The 12,694-nt window shown below is 52.6% G+C and overlaps 1 protein-coding gene across 6 annotated transcripts in view; it reads left to right on the top strand.

The window, feature by feature from the left end:
* Positions 1 to 12,694, top strand: part of MYO18A (myosin XVIIIA) — a 105,511-nt gene that overhangs the window by 42,447 nt on the left and 50,370 nt on the right. The window lies entirely within an intron of this gene.

Below are 12,694 nucleotides of genomic sequence, written 5' to 3'. Positions count from 1 at the left end.
TCCAGTTTTTTTGATTGGTGTTATTTTATGTGGAGCTTTCCATATGGTTACGTTGTCCACACATTTGTCAGTTTAAATGGCAATATAACAACGGGTTGTACCTAACCATTTCCTAATTCTAGGCATTTGGGCTCTTTCCAATTTGGAGCTGTTATGTAGAGTGCATCTATAAAAATCTTTGCATTTTTTTTCTTTCTCTTTATTTCTTTAAGTCTGCTCATTGGACATACATTCCTGAAGATGGAATGACTAGGCCAGAGGATGATGCATTTTGTGGCTGTTGTTCCACAAAGAGCTACTAAGCAATTTCAGCGTCCTCACCCTCCCCACAAACCCAGGCACTGAGTTGAGTATGTATTTATTGTGAGCAGGTTTAGAGATTATACCTCCCTTGTTTGTACCATGTCCCTGGGAATCAGAGTAGGCAAGTGTTGTTCTCCATAGATTACATTTGGGGAAGAGATTAGATGGGAATAAGAGGTTTGTGCAAAGAACCCCTGTCCCAGCACTCTCGTGCAGCTAACATTTCTTAGGCACCTACAGTATGATGAGTAAGATGGGTGAGTTCTGCTCGGGTGAATCACAGTCCAGGGATGACAAAGACACACCAACAGCTCCCCAAGATCCACTCTGGTTGTGGCTCCCAGCTCTGCCACTTAATAGTTGCAGGGCTCTCAGCAACTCACCTTCTTTATTTCCTTACCTAGAAAGTGGGTTCTTGTGAGGATTCAATGAGGAGACCTGTATGAAGTGCCTTCCCCTGTGCCTGGCTCATAGTAAGTGTTCAGTGAGTGTGGGTTTCTCTTGCTGTCCCTCAGAAGTACCACAGAGGGAGGAGGTGGGTGAGCTGCAGAGTGGCAGAATCATGGTGGGGTCTCCCTTTTTGCAAGTCCAAAAACTCGATTTGGAAAGTTGCACACTAGTAAAACACACTATCAATCCATGCTTTGGCGTGACCAGATCTTCTGAATCTCCACGCTGATGAAGTTTATCAACCAGATTTGGCTACCAAGGCTGACACCTGTCTAACATACCAGAAAATGTGGGCACTAAGGAAGCAGCACAGGCTTTGGAGGCAGACCAATGTGGGTTCAAGTCTGGGTTCCCCCACTTAACTAACTTCGTGACTTAATCTCTTTCTGGATCTTTTCCCTCATCGATAAAATTGGAATAATAATAATTCCCATATCACCAGTCCTCAGATTGTTGTAAGATTTACATTAGAAAATAAATGTTAAATACCTTGTGTAGGGCCCATCTCATTGTAGGTGCTCCATATTCAGTAATGTTGCTAGAAATGGCTGAAATCTCTAGAGAGAGAACAAGTCAAGGAAGAGAGGCCTTAGATCTAAATACCCTTGCTCCGGAGAGCCATTTGTTCCCAACTCAGATGCTGCCACCATCTTTGGGGCCTGAGTTCCTTACCCGTTCTGTCTTGGATAACAGTAACTTGATCTTTTTTTTATTTTTTATTTTTGTGGGTACATGGTAGGTTTATATACTTACGGGATACATTTTATATATATATATATTTTTTTTTTTTTTTCTTTTTTTGTTTTGAGATGGGGTCTCACTCTGTCACCCAGGCTGGAGCATGCAGTATTGCAATCTCTGCTCCCTGCAACCTCTGCCTCCCTCTGAGATCCTCCCACCTCAGCCTCCCCAGTAGCTGGGACCACAGGCACGCACCACCATGCCCAGTTAATTTTTTGTGTTTTTGGTAGAGACAGGGTTTCACCATATTGCCCAGGCTGGTCTCAAACTCCTGAGCTCAAGCAGTCCACCCACCTCAGCCTCCCAAAGTGTTGGGATTACAGGCGTGAGCCACCGTGCCCGGCCCATGAGATGTTTTGATATGGGCATGCATTGAGAAATAAGCACATCATGGACAGTGGGGTTTCCACCCCCTCAAGCATTTATCCTTTGGGTTATAAATAATCCAGTTCCAGGATAACTTGCTCTTGATCCTAAACAAATTCAGTGATAAAGAAGACAGGAAAACTGTCTAGGCAATTCTGCATAAAAGCCACAGAATTTCCTCTGGGGAGAGCCCCACATCTGTGTTCAGAGTGATGCTCATAGGAACAACTGATGCAGAGGAACAGGCCTGGGTGGAAATGGCCCGGTGTCCTTATAGCCTAGGCCAGATGGGACCTGTATGGACAAGTAGGAAAACTTGAACAAGAGACCAAAGATCAAATGAGTTAAAATTACAGCAACAGACAAACTTAAAGTCTTTAGCACATTAACTGAATAATAAAACAGAAGTCAATAAAGCAAAATAAAAATAATTAATTGAAAACAAGACATTTCCTAATTTTTAACTATTCATTTATGATAAGTGGTTTTAAGAATGAACCAGTTCTTGGCCGGGCGCAGTGGCTCACTTCTGTAATCCCAGCACTTTGGGAGGCCGAGGTGGGTGGATCACGAGGTCAGGAGATCAAGACCATCCTGGCTCACACGGTGAAACCCTGTCTCCACTAAAAAATACAAAAAATTAGCCAGGCGTGGTGGTGGGCACCTGTAGTCCCAGCTACTCGAGAGGCTGAGGCAGGAGAATGGCGTGAACCCAGGAGGCAGAGGTTGCAGTGAGGCGAGATTGCACCACTGTACTCCAGCCTGGGTGATAGAACGAGACTCTGTCTCAATTTAAAAAAAAAAAAAGAACCAGTTCTTAAACTCCACTGAATTGCACTGATTCTTTGGATGAAGCCTGTGCCTGGACTGAGGCAGATTCTGACTTGATTTTTCAAGAGGCCCAGCTCGGGTTTCTAATCCATAGATGGACAGTTTTGCAGTTCTCCAGGCCTCTTGCCCCAGGTAATGCGTGTTACAGCTGGAAGGCAAAGTTGCTGGAGTCCTGAGGCAGCTTCCTCAATTCCCCTCCTAGGTCACAGGCCCACAACTTTGGTTTACTGTATTAAGGGTTTGAGTGCCAGCTGGGCGTGGTGGCTCATACCTGTAATCCCCGCACTTTGGGAGGCTGAGGTGGGTGGATCATCTGAGGTCGGGAGTTCAAGACCAGCCTGACCAACATGGAGAAACCCCATCTCTACTGAAAATACAGAAATTAGCCGGGTGTGGTAGCGGGTGCCTGTAATCCCAGCTACTCGGGAGGCTGAGGCCGGAGAATCGCTTGAGTCCGGGAGGCAGAGGTTGCAGTGAGCCGAGATCGTGCCATTATACTCCCGCCTGGGCAGCAAGAGCGAAATTTTGTCTCAGTAAATAAATAAATAGAATTTGAGTGCCTCTCCCCACATAGACTCCTAAGGTGCCAGACATGGAGAGGCTTTGAGCCATTATCTAGACTAGCCCCTAATTCTACAGAGAGGCCCAGAGAGGCAAAGTGGCTTATTCAAAGCATACAGCTTCTGGCCAGGCGCGGCGCTCACGCCTGTATAGATCCCAGCACTTTAGGACGCCAAGGCAGGCTGATCACCCGAGGTCAAGAGTTTGAGACTAGTCTGGCCAGCATGGTGAACCCCCATCTCTACTAAAAATACAAAAATTAGCTGGGCATGGTGGTGCATGCCTGTAATCTCAGCTGCCGGGGAGGCTGAGGCAGGAGAATCGCTTGAACCCGGGAGGCAGAGGCTGCAGTGAGCCGAGATGGCACCATCGCACTTCAGCCTGGGCTACAGAGTGAGACTGCATCTCAAAAAATAAAAAAATCAAAATAAAAACAAAGCACACAGCTTCCAAGGGTAGGGAGTGCTATGTTCTGTGCCTACTTTCCTTCATTTTCCTTTAATATTTTATTCCTTACTCCAATGCCCTTTTGAGTTTTGTAATCCTTCCTCCTCCACTCCATTCCTCCTTTCCCCTTGTTGCCCACAGCGTTTGTCCTGGCAGGTTCTGGCTTTTAGGAAGACTCTGAGAAACTGAGAGACCCTGCCCCCAATTTCTTCTCTGGCTCAGGGTACAGGTTACCTTCAGCGTCATGGCCTTTTCATCAAGGTTCGCCTTCTGGGAGCAAAAGGAAAGTTAGATTTTAAAATCTTTATGTTTTTCCTGTGTGCTTAGCATGTTGTGTCTGCAGGCAGGAGACTGGCTTGTGGGAGAGGGAGCTTTGGAAGCTAGAGATGGACTGGGGCATGTGTGTATAATTGGGGGTGGCAGGGAGAATGACGGGGAGGGGCTGGTGAACTCCCTATTCTGGCTGGATGGGCTCCTGTGCTGAGTCATGCTCCTCCCCTAAGCCCCATCTCTGGTAAGGTGAGCTGCCCTTTGTCCTGCTGGTGTCCCGCTGGGTTAACCCCTCCACACCCTTCCCACCACCCTGCTGCCTTGACTCACCCCTGGAACGTGGGCTGCTGTGGAGGGACCACTGGAACTGGGTCTCCCTGAGCCTGGGGACTGCAGTGGGTAGGAGGACAAGGGGCTGAGGGTGAGGAGTCAGGCCAGTTGGCCACCTGGGTCCAGAGGGTGATTCAGGCCGCAGACTTGGGACTGCTTGTGTGTGTGCCTTTATGTGTGTGCATAGTCCCCAGCTGGGCAGTGACCTACAACAGTCAGAGCCCTTCTGGTGGGGGAGGGAGCAGTGAGTCAGCCTGACGCTAAATCCAGAGCTGAGCTCAGAGCTGGGCCCAGTGTTTCAGACACTTGGGGGGCACCCAGTGTTTTCCCCAATGCCACACCTTGGGCCAGACATTTGGGGTCCCAAATTTGAGCCACTGGAGGGAGGACAGATTTGGAGCTGGTGAAGAACACAGAGTGGACTTGGAATCTGGGCCACCCCGGAACCTGAGTTAACAGCACTGCATGCAGTAATGAATGTATCTGTGTGATTTGCAAACACTTGTTCTCCCACTAACCTGTGTGCCCCGGAACTACTGCATGGTGTGATCCCTGGGGCAGCAAGGGGGAGAGTGATGGCTTGGTGGGGGGCAGCAGGCACAGACCTAGACCCTGCTACTCTTCCTCACTCTGTCCCCCATTCCCTGCCTTCCCTTTCTCTGCTCCGATTCCATTTCTTAAAGAAGTAGGCTCCACTCTGGTGAATATTTGTCATTTTCCCCTGTCCTTGGCATTGTGAGCTAACTATGAAGCTTGAGCCTGTTGCAGATAGCTCTGTGGACAAGATGCAGCTTTAAAACTGCAGCAGCTATCACGCCAGCCAGTGCCTCTGGCACTGCTAATTTGAGCTCAAAATTAGCCATAGACCCTGGTTAAAATTGGAGAGTCCCCCCAAGTGGATCATGTAAGTGATTCTGGATGTTTCTAAGGATTTTTTCCCTTAGGAATCAAGGACTTCTTGCCATGCTCCTACCCACATTGTGCTGGGAAGGAGAGGCACGCTGAGGAGGAGGTAGGGTTGGTAACAGGCCTGTCTTTTTCCTGTAGTCCTAGGTGACTCAGGAAAGAGGAGAAATTAAATCCACTAGGACTGCCTGAGCTTTTGGAGGGAGAGATACGGGTGAGGGGAAAGGAGAAGGCTCTTTTAAACTTGAGGCCTGGGTCTGTTGTGAGCCAGTTTCTGAACTGAAAGAACCTTCAGAGCTTCCACATCATCTGCCCCTTTTCCAGATGTGTGATGGTATCTGCTGTTTCCACGACTTCACTCCTCCCCTCTGACTCAGGCCAGCCAGCTCCTGGGCTCCAGCACAAACCCCTGGCCACAGTGTCCAGAGCTTAGGCATCTTTCCTTCCTCCATACCCCGCCCCTAGCTTCAGGGTTCCCTCCCTTGGCTGCATGGTTGGCAGTTTTGTGAGTCTGAGGTTAAGAAAATATCTGGCCTCCAGCAAGAGCTCAGCTGAGCTTGGGGAATTGTACAGGATGGAGAAGCAAGTCAGAGCCAGCCTGATAGGGGCCAACCTTCACTCTACTCTAAAAGCTGCTGGCCCACAGGTACCCACACTGGGTTACTTTTACCTCCTCTGTCACTAGATCAGGGGCTTTTTGTTCAAACCACTTCTTGCCTGAGCTGGGGATGACTCTTGTAGTTTGGATGAGTTACATTAGCTGGCTCTTCCTATCTGCCACGTAACCAAAGCCACAATGGCGCTGTGGGTGGACCTCTTTAGCCCCCAAAGTGGGCAAAGTGGCTGGTCGCTGAGGGCAAGGGTACTTGGCTTTTGCCCCCACAGACTCTTCATTCTTGAAGTCATCACTGAATAGTCCTGATTCTAGGGTAGGATAACTCTTGCCCAGGTCCCCTAGCCCTGGTATTCCTAAAGACTCAGGAGCTCCACTTCTCAGGGAGAGGGAGGCCCCTTGAATGTTCTCTCCCTGTGCTTTTAGTGCTGGGTCTCCCGGCCTTGACCTGCCAGTGACTTCTTCATCTGCTCCCTCAGGTTAAAGAGGAGGACAAAACTCTGCCAAAGCCTGGCTCTCCTGGCAAGGAGGAAGGGGCTGTAAGTGTATCCCTGAGTTCTCCGAGACGTGTATGCGTGCGTGTGCGTGCGTGTGTGCGTGTGTGCGTGTGTGTGTTTGCCCCTGCACCCACTAGCCCTGGACTAGCCTGTGAGACAGCTCCATGGAGTAGGTGGAGATTGCAGGGGGCCCCTTCCTGTGTGGCTCAGCTGGAGAGAACTCTAGTAAAGGGGAAGAAAGTATGGTGTGTGTGATGCCAGCCTCGGGTGTGTGAAGGAGATAGCCAGGGTGCTTTGGGGACCTCCCCTAACGTCCTCCCTAATCCCCTTAAGTTGCCTCCCTTTGCTTCTGGTGTCCTGAACCCTTTGGGCCTGGAGAGGCTTGGGTGGGCAAACACTTAGGTTAGGGAGCGTCAAATGAGAGCTCAGCTGTTGGGATTCTTCAGCCTGCTCTGGGTGGCACAAGGCAAGGGCGTGGAACGACTTCACTGCAGTCGCTGCTGTCTCTTCCAAGACCCTGTCAGCTGCTTGGTGCAGGTGACCTGGAGGCAGGCTCCAGCTACCCACTGCCTCCAGCCCCAGTGCATTGGGATAGAGACCCTGAGTAAACCTGGACTCTCCTAAGGCAAGAGAGGAGAATTGGTTTCTGAATAGCCAAGTCCAGAGATGCGTAGTTAGGAGAGGGCAGCTGGTGGCACAGGGGGCAGGAGTGCCCAGGGCTCTGGGGCAGAGCTGGATCACAACACAGATCCTTACTTCATTACCCCAGATGGTGCCTGTCGTGGCTCCCCGTACTTCCTTGGTCAATTTGATTAGCCAGGCACTGTGGCTTCCACCTGATCTGCAAACAATCCTGGAAAGCCAGACTGTGATTTGAAAGGGATGTGCGTGTGTGAGGGAGAGGCCTCAGAGTTGCCCAGAATTTATTTATTTTTTTTTGCAAAAACTACATGTAAAGTGCTTGGAAGAGTGCCATGGCCCATAGTAAGTACTGTGTAAGTCTTACCAATTACTATCATCATCATCATCATCATTTTCTTTTCTTTTTTTTTTTTTTTTTTTGAGACAGGGTCTTACTCTGTCACCCAGGCTGGAATGCAGTGGTGCCATCTCAGCTCACTGCAACCTCTGCCTCCCAGGCTCAAGCTATCCTCCCCACCTCAGCCTCCTGAGTAGTGTAGCTGGGACTATAGGCGCACACCATCAAGCCTGGATAATTTTTGTATTTTTTGTAGAAACAGTTTCACCATGTTGCCCAGGCTGGTGTTGAACTCCTGAGCTCAAGCAATCTCCCTGCCTTGGCCTCCAAAAGTGCTAGGATTACAGGCGTGAGCCACCACACCTGGCGCATCGTCATCATCTTAATGATGGAAGGGGGATGGGAGAAAAGCCAGAAGAGGGAGGGGAGGAGTGTAGGATCCAGTGGCTAGGGCCACTGGCCAACTCTGCAGTGCCCTGGCATGCCATTGATCACTCTTGGCCTAAGAGGTTGAGGAAGAGGCACCTTCAAGCCCTTACTCTCTCTATCCCTTCAGCAGAGCCAACCTGTAACCAGGGCCTAGATTAAGGCCCTTGGCTCAGCTCTGCGCAAAAGGTGGAGCAACTTCTCCTTGTGGCATCCAGAGGCAGCAGCTCCCAGGTGTGCCTACTATGAACATCTTCCTGCATCCAAGCAAGCATGGGCAGGTGGGCCTTCACAGAGCCCAGTGCCCATATGTGTTCTAGAACCAAGATCATTGTTTTGGGCAGCAAGGACTCAAGCACAGCTCAGCTGGTGACAGAGCTCTGCCTGTCCAACAAGGAGACCCCCAGTTGCCCTTACTCCCCCCAGGCAATGGGGCTGGCTTTATGGGAAACTGTCCTGCTGTTAGCCAGCCTGGCCTTCCAGTGGCAGTCCCTTGGGACCCAGACAGCACCAGTGTGTAGGGGAAGGGTGGGCACACCAGCTAGAGTATACCAGTCCACTCCAGGGCAGAATGGAGCTGAGGCTGCTTGAGTGCTTAACCCTTTGTGGGCTCTACACACACTCTGGGAGCTAGGGGGTCTCCAAACCCTTGAAAGGTTTGCAGGAGGAAAACTGCAAAGAGACTGCAGAAAACAGGCTAAAGTGGAAGCTTCCTGGGCCCATGTTGGGCTCTGCAGCGCTTGAGAATATAGTTGAAGGGCAGACAGTGGCCACAGACGAGGGGTACTGCGAGGAGGATGCTTGGCATGTCTTGGGGCCGGGAAGAGCTCCCTGATCATTTTTCCCTTCAGGATGGGCAGGCTTTTGGTCTGACTGCCCAGCAAACAGGTGATGGAAGGACCAAGGACCACAAAGGCAGGAAGCCCTGGAGTTAGGCCTGGGATTGGTGGTGGGAATGGAGGTGGTACTTGGCTGTTTAACCTCTCCATGCTCCATCTCTGCTGCATCTGAGCTGTGAGGCAGTGGGCTCGCCTAGATTGGGACTTGGTTGCTGCCCTAACACAAAGCCAGTAACCCCAGAGCGCCTCACAGGCCTCTGGGCACTGTGCGCCGGCATCTCACAGGTCCATGCTGAGCCTGGGAATGGACAGCAGGTGACAGCAGTATCTGATCGTGCTTTGTGGAAAAGAAGCCAGACTCTTAGCTGCAATTGTCCTATCTGGAAGATGGAAAGTGGGCTTCTTGGGGTAGCCTCTTGGAGCCATGTGTTGCTTTGGATGAATGGGAGATCTGTTCCAGGGCGCGAGGTCACACCTTCTTACTCCCTCTGCATGGGATGGGCAGGGCTGCAGGGGGTGATGCTAACGTCTACCTGTGTTTGTATGACTATAGCTAGAGGGCAGCTCAAAGGAAGGCAGCGGCCCATGTAGGAGTCCTCAGCCTCCCACCAGCCCGATACCCCCAGAGACTTCTCAGAGAGCCAAGAGCCCTGCACCCACACTCGCCATGAATGGCCTGGGAGCTGCCACAGCAGAAGGCCCAAGCGAAGAGGTCCAGGGCCTGTCCCGGAAGCGGGTGGCAAATGCAGTGAGGAAGGTGGTGAGTAAGGTGCTGCCCAGCGAGGAGCTTGGGAATGCCAAGGAGCCCCCAGGCAGAGGAGTCAAGTCCCCTGAGCACCCGACTCGAAGCAAGAGGGGAGAAAAGGCAGCTTCTAGTCCCAAGCCGCCACCCCCCTCCCCCGCCTCCCCCTGCTCTGCCTAAGCCTGAAGCGAAGAAGGAGGCAGCCAAGGATGAGCTCTCCCTGGGCCTGCGGAGCCTGATGTCTCGGGGCAGGGGCAAGGAGCACAAGGCCCGCGGCAAGCAGTCTCCTGGGAAGGGGGAGAAGCCCTCCAGCCAGGAGCCAGGCTCCCCAGACTGGGTGGACTCCCCAGAGAAAGCAGGATCCCCAGCCAAGCCTGAAACCCCAAAGAAGCAGCGCTCCCCAGCCCCACGGGAGGAGCTGGCGGCCCTAGGCTCTGCTGGCCTGAAGTCAGACCTCACTGGAGAGCAGCAGTCCAAGTCACCAGTCCCTGGTGTGAAGCAGGAGGTACAAGAGTATGTCACTAACCACTCCTGCCCCTCACCACCCTCGCTCAAGGGCCAGACACCCTCACAGCTGGCTGCCCCAAGCCACCTCAATGAACCCCGCATGACCGAGAGGCTTGGCCTAGGGTCATGTGCTGACAGCAGAGGCTGCATGGCTTTCCCTAACCCAATGCGGACCCCACAGTTGCCTGGGCCCTGGCCCGGCGGCTGGGATGGAAACTGCTAACCAGCATGCTGCTGGCCTTGCCGTGGGAGTCAGGGCCTGGTCCCCAGCTACACGGCGCCAGCTTGAGGCCCCAGACCCAAAGCGGAGGATCAGAGTCTCAGCAGATAGTTCCGGGGGGAAAGATGTTTTCTCAAGTCTGGGGTCTGGGCTTGCATTCCCAGCCACTCATCCCCTGGGACCTCAGCAAAGTCCCATCTCAGACTTCCCCTGTTGAGTGGGGTTAATACAGGTCCAAAATTTCTTCTCTGATACCCTGGGTGTGGAAGTATTTTGGAACTTAGTAATCTTTGTATTTTAGTGCCATACAGGATGCATAATGAGCAACAACGCATAACAAACATTAATATTTCCCAAGCAAAATCTATGAATATTCACACTACAGGGGCACAGAGGATAAACTGCCAGGTTTTGCCGCCAAAGAGTTAAGAAAAATGTTTTCTTTGGGGGGCTTTTGGGATTTTGGAATTGCAAATAAGGGATAATAAGGGTTTTAAGTAACCAGAAGATTAGAAATGATACAGATAATGCTCCAAGCTGGTCCCTGGCGTGGTGGGTGCTCCATAAATGGTAGCATTGATAGTGGTGCTAGTACCAGTTGTTATTGATGCGCTCACTGCCGTCACTGCCTCCTTTAGGCCTGGCCAGCATGACCCTCTGGCAGCAGGAGCCCTGAGCTTGGATGGCGGATGGGCATAGTGGGCCCCTTGGGGTATAGGACAACCCTGTCTTCCCAGAAAGTGTTCTCTGGGTGGGGCAGGAGGCTGAGAAGCAGGAGGGAGGGTCAGTCCAGCCTCTTTCCCTTGGAAAGTGTTGCCTTCTTGGCTGGCCTCTGAGTTGGGGACAGTTCTCTTCAAGTTTCCCTTTTGTGGACCCTGCTGAGGCCTCCTAGGGTGTGGGGGAGGGGCATCAAGTTTTGCCACTACTTCCCTGTGCTCTTGCAGGCTCCTTCTGGCTGGAAGGAGAGGAGTCTGGAGGGTGTGGGGGAACAGCCTGAGAGGCCTTGAGGCCCCTCCCTGACTGCTAACTCCTGGGACCTGGGGAGCCTTGTTGCTCCCCGTTCTTCCTGGGCTTTGCAGCACTTAGAGAAAAGCCAGCTGCTGCTTTTCCCGCCCACCTGGCCCAGTCTGTGAATCGGGGAAGTGCCTGTTCCTGCTCACAGGGAGGAGCTGGCATGGGCATTTTGGGCAGGGTATGGGCAGAACTGTCAGTCACTCTGGAGAGCCCGTAAGCACGTGGGGAGTGTTGTGGTCCTGTTCCCGGGCGGCTGCCCTCCCCTCGGATTCCCTGTCCCTCCTCCTCTCACAAGGGAGGAGTTGGGAGCTGAGACATGCCCTGACCTGGAGTTTAGCCACCTGTCACCTAGGCCTGGGACAGGGTCCAGAGGGCAAGTGGGATAATAGGGCCATTTGGTGCTCAAGATAGGCAGGTGGGAAGAAATAACCCCAGAACTCCCAGACAACTGTTCTTTTTTTCTAATCTGATAGTTTAAAAACTCAGATTGCCGCGGGGCTTGCTCCCTGACCTTGCTCCCCTTCCCTGGTGGGTCCCAGTGGCTTCCTGTGCTGGGAGCTCTGCATGCTGCGGCCTCGCCGTTTCTGATCTGGGACTAATAGTGGTTTAACCTTTAGGCAGGAGCTGCCAAGGTCCAGCTGACCCCCGTGGAAGAGGCCCACCAGCGGCTGGAGAGGATCTTCACAGCTTCTGTAATGCCCCTCTTGTGTGTGGGTCCCAGTCCCTGGCCACCCTCTTCCTGAGGCTGGCGGCAGGACCCTGTGTGTGTCTGTAGGCGCGCTGACCATGAAGGTGGCTCCGTGGCGGCCTGTGGGCCCTTATGTCGGGCTCTCGAAGAAATGAGAGAAATACTCTGGGGAGAGTGGTTCCTCCAGAGAGCCCAAAGCGCTGTGCATGTGGGAGGGCACCCCTCCTCGCTCAGGGCCCAGTCCCTTTCTCTGGCCACATTGTCCTACCTCTAGGACATGTGTTGGTGGCAGGGCCTGGCGGGTGGTAAGGAAGGGTGCTGTCACTATTTTTGGTGTCCTGGCTCTTCAGACCCAGGTGGGGCCTGTTAACTCCTTGCCCATTTCTAACAAGTAACATCCAAGTTCTGGTTGACTCGCCTTCCTCCCCAGAAAGGCTTTGCAGGGCTTTAAGTAACCAGAGAGGTCAAGGCTGGCCACAGGGTTTGCCCATGGTACCTTGGCTCTTGGGCAGCTGTCAAGTGGTCCCCAGGTTGGATCTAGATGGGGTCGGTGTGCCTGGCTGGCAGAGGTGGGAGTACTGTAGGGTGCATTGGGGTTGAGGAAGAGATTCTAGACTGGAAGCTGCTGGGAGCTGTGTTCTATGAGAGGTGCAGGGCGACAGCTCTGAACGCAGCCCTTGGCCTGGGGAGTGGCACCCTTGGGCTGTGTTAGAAGGCAAGGAACAGCTCTGTGCTGGTGGCCACAGGGGAGCTAGGCTGATAAATGCTCTGGAGATAAGGCAGGAGGCTGGCAGGGGGCCCAGGCCTTGGGTGTGGTGAGGTGGCCTGGCCTGGTAGACACACAGAAGAGGGAGCCTGATTCAGAACAGACTGGATGGTCAGCCCAGGAGAGACTGTGGCCAGAGGCAGAGTGGCAGACTCCTGCCCAGGCCACTGGGAATGACTTAGAGGAGCATGTCCTCTG

Source organism: Chlorocebus sabaeus, chromosome 16 (assembly GCF_047675955.1).
Source record: "Chlorocebus sabaeus isolate Y175 chromosome 16, mChlSab1.0.hap1, whole genome shotgun sequence".
NCBI lineage: Eukaryota > Metazoa > Chordata > Mammalia > Primates > Cercopithecidae > Chlorocebus > Chlorocebus sabaeus.
The sequence above is the reverse complement of the archived record's forward strand: the minus strand, read 5'-3'. Positions and strand labels throughout refer to the sequence as shown.